Source organism: Brassica oleracea, chromosome C3, assembly GCF_000695525.1.
Source record: "Brassica oleracea var. oleracea cultivar TO1000 chromosome C3, BOL, whole genome shotgun sequence".
Taxonomy (NCBI): Eukaryota; Viridiplantae; Streptophyta; class Magnoliopsida; order Brassicales; family Brassicaceae; genus Brassica; species Brassica oleracea.
This window is the reverse complement of record NC_027750.1, coordinates 38,408,099-38,418,838: the sequence shown is the minus strand read 5'-3', so window position 1 is coordinate 38,418,838 and position 10,740 is coordinate 38,408,099.

Genomic DNA, 10,740 nt, shown 5'->3' with positions numbered 1-10,740 from the left:
GATTTCATCACTGGGTTACCGCCGGCTCGAGGAAGATCAAATAATGCAATATGGGTGATTGTCGACAGACTGACGAAGGTGGCGCACTTGTTACCTATGAAGGAAACAGATAAGGTAGAAGTATTGGCAGAGATGTATGTGGATCAAATTGTGAAGTTGCATGGTGTGCCAACAGATATAGTCTCCGATCGAGATCCTAGATTCACCTCAAATTTTTGGAAGGCGTTACAAGAAGCAGTGGGAACTAAGTTATTCATAAGCACTGCGTATCATCCCGAGACGGACGGCCAAACCGAAAGAACCATTCGCACCATAGAGGATATGATGCGGATGTGTATATTGGATTGGACAGGAAGCTGGGAAAAACATTTACCATTAATCGAGTTCTCCTACAACAACAGCTTTCATTCTAGCATAGGTATGGCACCATATGAGGCGCTTTATGGGAGGCCATGCAAAACACCTTTATGCTGGAGCAAAGTTGGAGAAAGAAGAGAGTTCGGACCCGAAATTGTAGAAGAGACGACGAAAAAGTTGTTGATCATTCAAACCAATATGAAGAAAGCGCAAGACAGACAAAAGAAGTACGCTGATCAATCAAGGAGAGAAATGGTGTTCAGTATTTGTGATTGAGTTTATCTAAAGGTGTCAGCTCAAAAAGGAAAGGACCGATTCGGGAAGGTCGGGAAACTAGCGGTAAGATTCATTGGGCCTTACCAGATTATACAACGAATCGGAGAGGTAGCTTATCATCTAAACCTACCTGGAGAGATGCAAATACATCCGGTATTTCACGTATCAATGCTGCGGAAACATGTTCATGATCTCAACGCTATTGAGTCAGAGCAAATCGAAAACCTGCAAACAAACCTCACTTATCCAGAGGGACCAATCCGAATAGGTGAGCGTCGGATACGAAGATTGAAGAATCAAGAAATTCCTCAAGTCCAAGTTTTCTGGGGTAAGCGGAACCCTGTAGTTGTGACCTAGGAGGATGAATCAAGATTCAAAGCGTTGCATCCAGAGTTCTTCCACGAAGATGTAGTGATGGAAGAAGGGGGATCACCGGATCCTTAGAGAATTCGGGGACGAATTCTAATAAAGGGAGGAGGATGTAATACCCCGTCTTAAAAATAAATAAATAAAAAAAACCTAATTTTGGTTTTATGGAATTTCTCGGGGACGCCGAAGATTAGTTAACCTTAGGGTTATAAATATCTTTTACCATTTATTAAAAATGGGGATAAAAGTGATTAGTGTAATTACGAAAAATGATTTACGGAAGATATACGTTTTAAAACCCTTGGGTGGCGTGTTTTACGGCGGTGTATACTTCTTCTTATTTTTGTAAAAGTGTATACTTTTTCTTGTAGCAGTAAATTTATTCTCAATACATAATTTTTCTATTTCAAATGAGATTTCGTCTAACATTTCATCAGATAAATAAAAAATATATTAAATGTTCAATTTTATTTTAATTATTATTTATTTTAATTAAAGATATAAAAAAATCAATACAGAAAACTGCATCAAAATCATAAAACAACATTTACTTTAAGTATATGTTATTAAAAAGGAAGAGTAGTAATTATATGTTAATTAAGTACTAACTATTTGTTAATAACTATTGTATCTATATTTCTTCAAAAAAAAAAAAGTATTGTATCTATCATCAATTATCGTAGTAATACGTAACTTTTTTTTTTGAAAAAAAGGCAAGTAATACGTAACTTTAAGGTATATGAAGTGTTTTTGGTAAAAAAAAAAAGGTTTAGTTTACAAAAAAAAAAAAAAAAAAGGTTTGTTAAGTTATGTTTCATCCCCAACAAAAAATACATCTATCGAAAACTTTATTGAGTTCTTTATCAAAAAGTATTCTTTTTTTCTTTTTGATCAAATCAAAAAGAATTCAATAGTACATTCTCGTACGTACATTAGTAAGAGGAGCCATGCAAGGAATTCTTTCTAAGACTTTACGTCTGCTTTCTAACTTTACACTTTTTCAATATTTTCTGTAAATCTTTTTTAGTTTACCTTTGGATTTTGTAATAATGTAATATTTTAGTGATTAAATTGGAACAAAAAAAATATTCTTTTTTTCTTAAAAGGGTCACCTAACTACATTTCCTAATAGTAAGAAAATAAATATTTAGCAAAAACAGGAAAAAAGTGAAAAGATGTAGAAAATTATATAAATATCATATAAATAAAGGATCAACGCAAATGTTAGACAGCGGATCAAAATACTCTTAAAATTCATAACGAAGTAAGAATGAGAACTTATCTAGAAATTCAAGAAGATATTAGTGGCTCCAAATGCAAACTTTTTGCATTTCTAAAGACAAGCTAATGTATAATGTGAATGGATGGACGGGGAGATGACTTTCAAAAGAAGAAAAGGAAGTGTTGATCAAATCTCCTTTGCTACCTCTCCTGACATATGTTATGTCCACCTTTTTGCTTCCTTTGGAGATATGTGAAAACCTAACAAGTGTCATTGCACAATTTTGGTGGAGTTCGAACCCCCTGAAGAAAGGAATTCATTGGGGCAAAGTGAGAAAAAGTATGCTTACCACGAGAGGAGGGTGAGATTGGTTTCCGTATGATCCATGAGTTTAACCTGGCTTTATTAGCAAAACAATTATGGAAGTTAGTTCAATACCCTGACTTGTTGGTGGCTAGAGTATTGAAGGGAAGATACTACAGAATGAATTCGCCTTTACGAACACTCTCTGTAAGTAGTCCTTCGTATGTGTGGACCAGTATCTCAGCAGCTAGAAAACTATTGATATTTGGTATCAGACAGAAGATACACTCATGATATGAGGTCAAGGTCTGGGATGATCCTTGTATCCCTACAACACAAAGCTAGACAGGCTCATCTCTTAGCCACAATCTTACATCCGAACATGAGAGTCAGCTACTTTATTAACCAGGAATCAAAGGAATGGGATATTGGATTACTGGAGAATTATGCGGCCCTTGAAGACATACCTCTCATAAGGAGTTTGGCCATAAGCTCTGTTCATCGATGTGACACATTCTGTTTGAACTACACGAATAATGGCTTCTACACGGTTAAATCATGATACAAGGTAGCTCACAATTTATTGCAACCTGAGGAAGAGAAGGAGATACTAGAACCCAATATAACAAAGCTCCAGGCCTTTGCTTAAAAAATAAAAGCCCCACAGAAAATTTGCCATCTTATATGGCAATTGATAACAGGTCATGTGGCAGTAACAAAAAACTTAATAAGGCGTAACATGAGATGCGATAACTAGCGATAACTATTGTTCAAAATGTGGAGAACCAGATGAATCTGTTACTCATGCAATTTTGATTGTCCACCAGCTTTACAAGTTTGGGCCTTATCTTTGATGCCAACGAGTTCAAATATCTTTCATGTCTCGAATATCTATCATAATATGATTATCTCTTCTCGAAGAAGAATAGCATTGTTGAACCATATTTAGATAGGGATCCTTATCCCTCGATAATCTGGTACATTTGAACGGCCATAAATGATAAACTCTTTAGAGGAATAGACTGAGATCCTTTGGAGTTAGTTCGCTATGCAGAGAGTGAGTGTCAAGCCTCGTTCAATGCAAACGAGATGGTGCCACCAACTCCACAAGACCATAGTTGTAACGAACCTCAAGTCTTAAGTTTGGGTAATATCTGCATGATAGATGGGTCATGGATATCTATATCACAGTTCAGCGGGTGTGGATGGACTTGGATGGACAGCTTGGAGAAGGTTCAACTTATGAGGATACAAAATTATATTCGACGAGAGTCTCCTCTGCACTCAGAAGTAGAAGCACTAAGAAGGGCGATGGAGAGCATGATGTAGTACTCGACATGTCAGAGCTTTAGAACAAACTTCAAGGATTTGATTGCCATGATTAAGGAGCCACACGCTTGGCCAAGTTTCGCAACAGAACTGGAGAAGATAGATACTTTGGAGATATGTTTCCCGGACTTCAAGATTACTCATATTCCACGAGCGCAAAATCGGATTTCTAACTCTATAGCTAGGACAGCAAGATCTTTGCATAGAGAGCTTTATTTTGTTGGTTGTTCTATTCCGATCTGGTTACCCAGACCACCTCAAGTTTTAGTAATAGAATAGTTTTTCTTTGTAAAAAAAAACTGATCAACTGCAATTTCAAGAATTACGTTGTCTTAAATAATTTCTACCCGACATGTAAGAACGTATATGGTGTGACTGTAAAGTATAATTAGCGTTACAATTAACAGAGTAAAAAAGCTTATTATCATTTTCACTTACATGTGACCAATCAATATGAAAGGATATATATAATATTTACTCGGTTTACGCTGGAAAACAAAATCTTTATTTGTCTTTTATACTTTTAGTTCTCTTTGGAAAATCAGAAGACTGTTATGAAATTTTTTGGAGTGGCGGGTAGTTTTCCCCGCGGGGTCCGGCCCGTTTGACCCGCCGCGGGGCGGGTGCGGGTCGAACAATTTAGAAAAATCGATTCGCGGGTGCGGATGCGGGTTATGAGCATTTTATGCGGGGCGGGTGCGGGTTGGTGGATTTTGAAACGCGGGTACCCGCCAACCCGATTTTTTTTTTTTTTACATTTTTTTAAAAAAATATATTTTTTTTTGTAAAAATGTATATTTTGTAAAGAAAATATGGGAATTTTAAAAAATAATAATCAAAATATTTTAAAATATTTAAAGTTTTAATTATAAATATATTATTTATATTATATTTTACAAAAATTAAATTAAATAAATATTTTTTTAAATAAAAATATAACCCGCGGGTCCCGCGGGTTATCCGCAAAATTAAGCGGGGCGGGTGCGGATACAAATTTATTTGTTCGCGGGTTGTGCGGGTCAGATTTTTTGACAAAAAAAAACTTTGTAACCCGCGGGTTGGCGGGTCAGCGGGGCGGGTTTGACCCGCAACCCAGCCCTAGTGGCGGGTGTTCTTTGAATCCTATGGTGTTAATAGAGGATTTCGTCTTATTGCTAATAGTGCGGTGGAGGACAATAGGTTTCCATCTTGAGTGGCGCGGGAACTTCCAAGATGGCTCTCTTATCTATTTGTTTAGAGGGTCTAAGGGGTTTCGGTTTCTTTTGGGTTGTAAAAATTACGTTTGATCAATGAAATATTTAGAAGGAAAAAAAAGGAAAATGACTATAACCCAAAACAACACGAAAGTTAATAAATCTCTTTTTTTTTTTAATTTTTTTCCATTTCCTATGTACTAAGCTAGTTCTTACCCGTTACAACCATAAACCGCCATCTATGACACTATTTTTATGCTAGAAAGCAACATGACACCATAATACCTAGAAATACTTGCACCAAAAAAACACTTATAAATGCTACGTTTCACATATATAAACAGAAGAAATAGTGGATTGACTTTTACATCATAATTTAATGGATTTAAATGGGCTTGGAAAGATTTAACAGTACAAACTCAACTAACAGACATAATGATATGATTTTGGGCTGATTTACGAAGTCGTAGACATGAAAAACATTCAGAAATTGGGCCATGATGTTAGCCAACATGTCCAGCCCATTTTTAAAAGTTACAAGCCCAAAAAAATTCATAAACAAGTGGTTTCTTTACTGTCCAAAATGAATGACGAAAATTAGATGTTTAATTGCATGAAAATCTTCTCTCTCTTACATGGAAGGAATGATACTTGTTTCAAAAACATTTTCTCTCCTCCATGCATTGCTTTTATGATTTTCTAGAATAATAAATATCTAGCTTGTTTGTAAGTTTTGTTTTCTTATAAATAAGTTGTAATCTCCATTGAAATAAAATAAGTTCTGAGTATTATTTTTGGAACATTGAGAGTGATTCTCACTTTTCTTTCAATGGTGTGTAATATCCATTGATCTTTTCGATCTGTCTTGGTGCGTCATATCGAAGGGATCAAACCGATTCATCCTCATGCGTCATATCCAAGGAATCAACCTCATTGTCGTATAGCTACGTCATATCCTAGGGCACTGAATTGGAATATCGGAGGCCTTCCGCATCCTTCGTGCGATCATTCACTCCACATCCCTTGTCTTTGAAGCTTTACGGTTTCATAGCAGAAAGGCTTATCCCCTTTACCAACTTAGAGCCCCTTTACCAACTTAGAATGCCGACTCCTCGGGAGATTTTTATCATTTGGTATCAGAGCGGTATGTCAAATATGCCAACAAGAATAGGCGTGAGGTGGTGTTTGAAGTTAGAGATCAAGTGTGGGTTCACTTTAGGAAGGAGAGATTTCCAAATGAGAGGAAGTCCAAGCTTATGCTGCATATTGATGGACCTTTTGTGGTCATAAGGAAGATCAGCAACAATGCATATAAGATGGACTTGCAAGGTAAGTATGAAATAAGTAATAGCTTCAATGTTACTGACTTGATTCCTTTTATTGGTAAAGGGGATACTTGCACCATAACAATTAGAAATACTTACACCAAGAAAACATTTTGAATGCTACGTTTCACATATAAACAGAAGAATAGTGGATTGACTTTTACATCATAATTTAATGAATGTAAATGGGCTTGGAAAGATTTAACAATACAAACTCAACTGAGAGGCATAAGAAATCAAATAAAGACAGAGACTTCTTTTCACTCTAAGTTTGAATCACTTTGGCAATGGAAAATATGCTTCGGTATTCTACATGTCAAAACTTTGAAATGGATTGCAAGAATTTAATTGCCATGATTGTGGAACCCAAACCATAGCCAATTTTTTCAAAGGAACTGAATGAGATAGATGTGCTACAACGAAGACTGCACAACTTCATGATTTCCTATATCCCTAAAGGACAAAAAATTATTGATGATACTTTAGCTAGGATTGCAAGAGTATTTCATTGAGAACTCTATATTTTTGGTTATTCTATTCTGGAATGGCTTTCCAGATCATCTCAATTTTGAGTAATGGAGTGACATTTTGATGTAAAAAGAAACAGAAAAATAGTTAAATTTCATGAACAAGTTTTTAAATTCATTTCAAAACAATAAACAAATCATTGTAAATTTGTAGTAAAAATTCTAGAGGCCATCATTTATGTCTTAAAACACATTATTTTTAAGCAGGCCAGTAGTGGAAGAAAGTGAGACCCACACATCCCCAATTTTCCTCTCTGCAACCTAACCCGAGCTTAACCTAGTTTCTGTGATCTTCGTATTTATCATGTCTCTCCGGAGCCGTTTGAGGCTGTGAGGAGGCCCACCATACTCTTGCCAAGTCCATTGTCCTTCCCGCCGTGGGATTGGGTCAGTCAATCGACTCTGCTTTTGGTCTTGTTCAGTGAAGGTTTCGTCGACGTTAAGAGTTTGTTTTTTGTCTCGGTGTTTCTGCGATGACACCACCTTTTTAAACGCTCTCTTCACCAGATTAGATGCACATCTTCTAAGATTTATGTATCCTCGCCTTGGATCTTTAAGGTTGCATTTAGTCACCCTTGTCAAAGGCTATTTCGGATGTGCTCCGCCTGAGCTCGAGGTTTCAGGATCTTTGACTCTGATGTGGAGATGTCAGTCACATCGTCTCTCCCGTGATTTAAGCTTAGGCGAGTTGATATTGAGTGCAGCCTTAGTTAGTTCATCTCCCATCCTTTGTTATTTATTTGGCGTTGCTTGTTAGCGTGTGTTTGATTTGTAGGTTTAACCGAGTTGAGTATTAGAGGTTCTTTGTTTTTATGGAGCTTTGGGTTTCACTTTACTCATAGAAGAGATAGTAAGGCCTCGGAGGTGGTGATGTTGTCCTTTTCTCTTCACTCGCTTCGAGGAAGAGTGCGGTTGAGTAATTTGAGCGCTATTAAAAACTTGTGGTTATCATTTTTCCGTCTTTTGCTGAAACTTAGGTTCAGTTCATTATCCCAGCTAAGACCATAAGGGCTGTCCTTGAGCGGGCTTGTTTTTGCTTTTCAGGAAATGATAATTTGTTCATGCATCTGGATAAATTAGCTTCTTGCTAACGTTGCTGTAACGCTCCGACCGTCCAGAGCTATTGGACCCCTTCATGTGCAATGGGCGGTGCGTTAATTTTTGGAAGGCTCTAAAGTCATGTTTACTAAACATGCAATCACCACATGACATTTCCTCATTCTTTGGCTTCACTCGCACAATATCACGAATCACTTCCCCATAGGTCATCCATCCTTCCACTACTCCAGCTTAATCACGCTTAATTCTGGAGTTATAAACAGATGTGTGCCTGAAAAGGTAAGCGCATTTTGGTGACATTATAGCAAATCATTTCTCTTAAGCATTCCAACATATACCACAAATCAGGATGTTACAATTCACCCCCTCTTAAAGAACGCAACGTCTCCATTGCGCCCCATGATCGTTACCCATGTTAGTGTAAGTCCTCACTGACTCCACACTCGAATGGGTTTATCTCTGATATCACTTGTAACGCCCCGACCACCCACGGCTAATGGGGCTTCTACACCCGCTCTCTCGTCCCGTGCGACCCATTATGCATGAAGATTGGTATGTTAATTTTTGGGAGGCTCGTAAGTTATGTTTACTGACCACGAAATCACTACATGATATTTTTCCGTGCTTTGGCCTCACCCGCACGATATCGCGAATTACTTTCCGATAGCTCATCAATCTTTCTACTACTCCAACTCAAATACGCTTAACTCTGGAGTTGTAAACGGATGTGTGTTCTTCTACTACTCTAACATATACCACAAATTGGGAGTTATAGTTGTGTTCTTCTTTTTCTTGTATTTGGGTCTCTCTTTTCTTGCTTCTCTCGGTTTGATCTTTCCTCGGATTTTTCAAGATTGTATTATTGCTTGTTGTCATGGTCTCTCCAAGTAGAACAGTTTCAGTTTCGATCGCTTTTGCATGTGTGTTTTTAACTTTTTGTCGTGGAACCAAGTATAGAAATCTTATAGTTTGTTAATTACTTATTGTAAACTTCAACGTTTATTTCTAAAGTGATATATAGTTTTAGCAAAAAACATTATTGTTAATCATGAATATTTTTCCAAATTAAAGAAGAATGTCTCTCTCTTTTAGTTATACGCACGTTTGAGCAAATTAATCCATGATATACGAATTGAATTCTCATATCACAGATGAGAATATTATTATATACATACGCCACGTGAACTCATGTGATCTGTATATACATATACATATATAGCATATATATATATATTTTTAATTAATATGGGTGTCCTGTCATTTCTTTCCCGCCAAATATAGTAAATACTGACTTCAAAGGCTAGACGCAAGAGGATGAAGGTAAGAAATCATAAGATCCACTCAGTAGCAGATTCAGCGTCGTATCACAATCAGGATCAGGAGCATACCCAAACAAAGCAGACATTTACAATTTTGCTATATGTATCTGGAAAATAAATATGCACAACGTAAGAGTAATCCCATATTAGACTACATTATGTATCTTTTAAATTTATCTGGATATTTTACCTATAGATTTACCAATAACATTTAGGAAAAATTGGAAAAATGAGACACTATCATCTTAGATTTGTTCCAATAAGACTTGTAGAAGATTATTTAGGTAAATAAGATTTATATTCTCTTTAATACCATTATACCCTTATAATTAACCAAATTAACCTTAATTAAAATTTAAATTAATTCGTAATTAAATTTTAATTAAAAAAAAAGAAGAAAAAATCACAAAAGGATTAAAAACTTGTTTACCCTAATATTTTTTTCACTTCTCTTCTTCTCCGCCGTGTACCTTCAAGCCTTAAACCCCTTTTAATGGCAATTTAGGGTAAGTGGAGAATCCTTATTTTTTTCATCGTAAATCATCATTTTTTATCTCTAATCTCGTTTTTCTCTTTCTTCTCTTTGTTCTCAGATACAAATCAGCGAATTGGAGATTTGTTATTGAGTTTTTCGGACAGTCCTCTTCTCTCTCTAAGGTTTCATCGGACGGTATTCTTCTCTCACTACAGGTTTCATCAGACGGTCCCTTCACAGTTTGATGTAAGATCTGGTCTAAACCACATTGCAGATCAGACCTGACATTGGAAGGATCGAGAAATGGGTGTTACGCATTGCTTTTGATGATGAGAAGAATCCTTATCTACCAAAGGTTTTTTAACAGAGCCATCTTTGAAAAATTCTTCCCTAAGGTTCTACTTCATTCTTTGCTTGAACTGTCTTTGATTCTTGCTCTGATATGTACATATAATGAGCAGAGCGCTGCTAGAGCTACTGTGCCAGGAGGTCCAAGTGTACCATGTAGTACAGCGAAAGATGTGGAATGGGACGCTGCTTGGTCACAGAACCTTGACATGTCGGGTCGTGCGGCTCTTGGAGTTCATGTTGCAGCTTATGAGGAAGATAAAGCCGAAGGTACCATCCTGAGAAGCTACATAATCTTGCAGAGAAAACTGCAGAAGTCATTGTTTGAGGATTAAATAAAGTTTATAACGAATGTTTGCATATCACATTTCTCTTATTTTCTCAAAAGAAAATACTTTATCATCTTCCATAGGATCAATAAGTTGTCTTTTTAACTGAATTGTGTTAGGAGTTTCTGAGGATGTACCCAAGTTTCTGGTGATTTTCTATTTGTTTTCCTGAATATGAATTTTTCTTCTGTCACAAAGTTTTAGCTTTTTTCTGTATGATGTATCGTTCAACTGTGTTCAGTCTAGATTTGTTTCATTTCAGTTTTGACTTTTGAGAAATTCAGTTTTGGGAATTCATACACCTTTGAA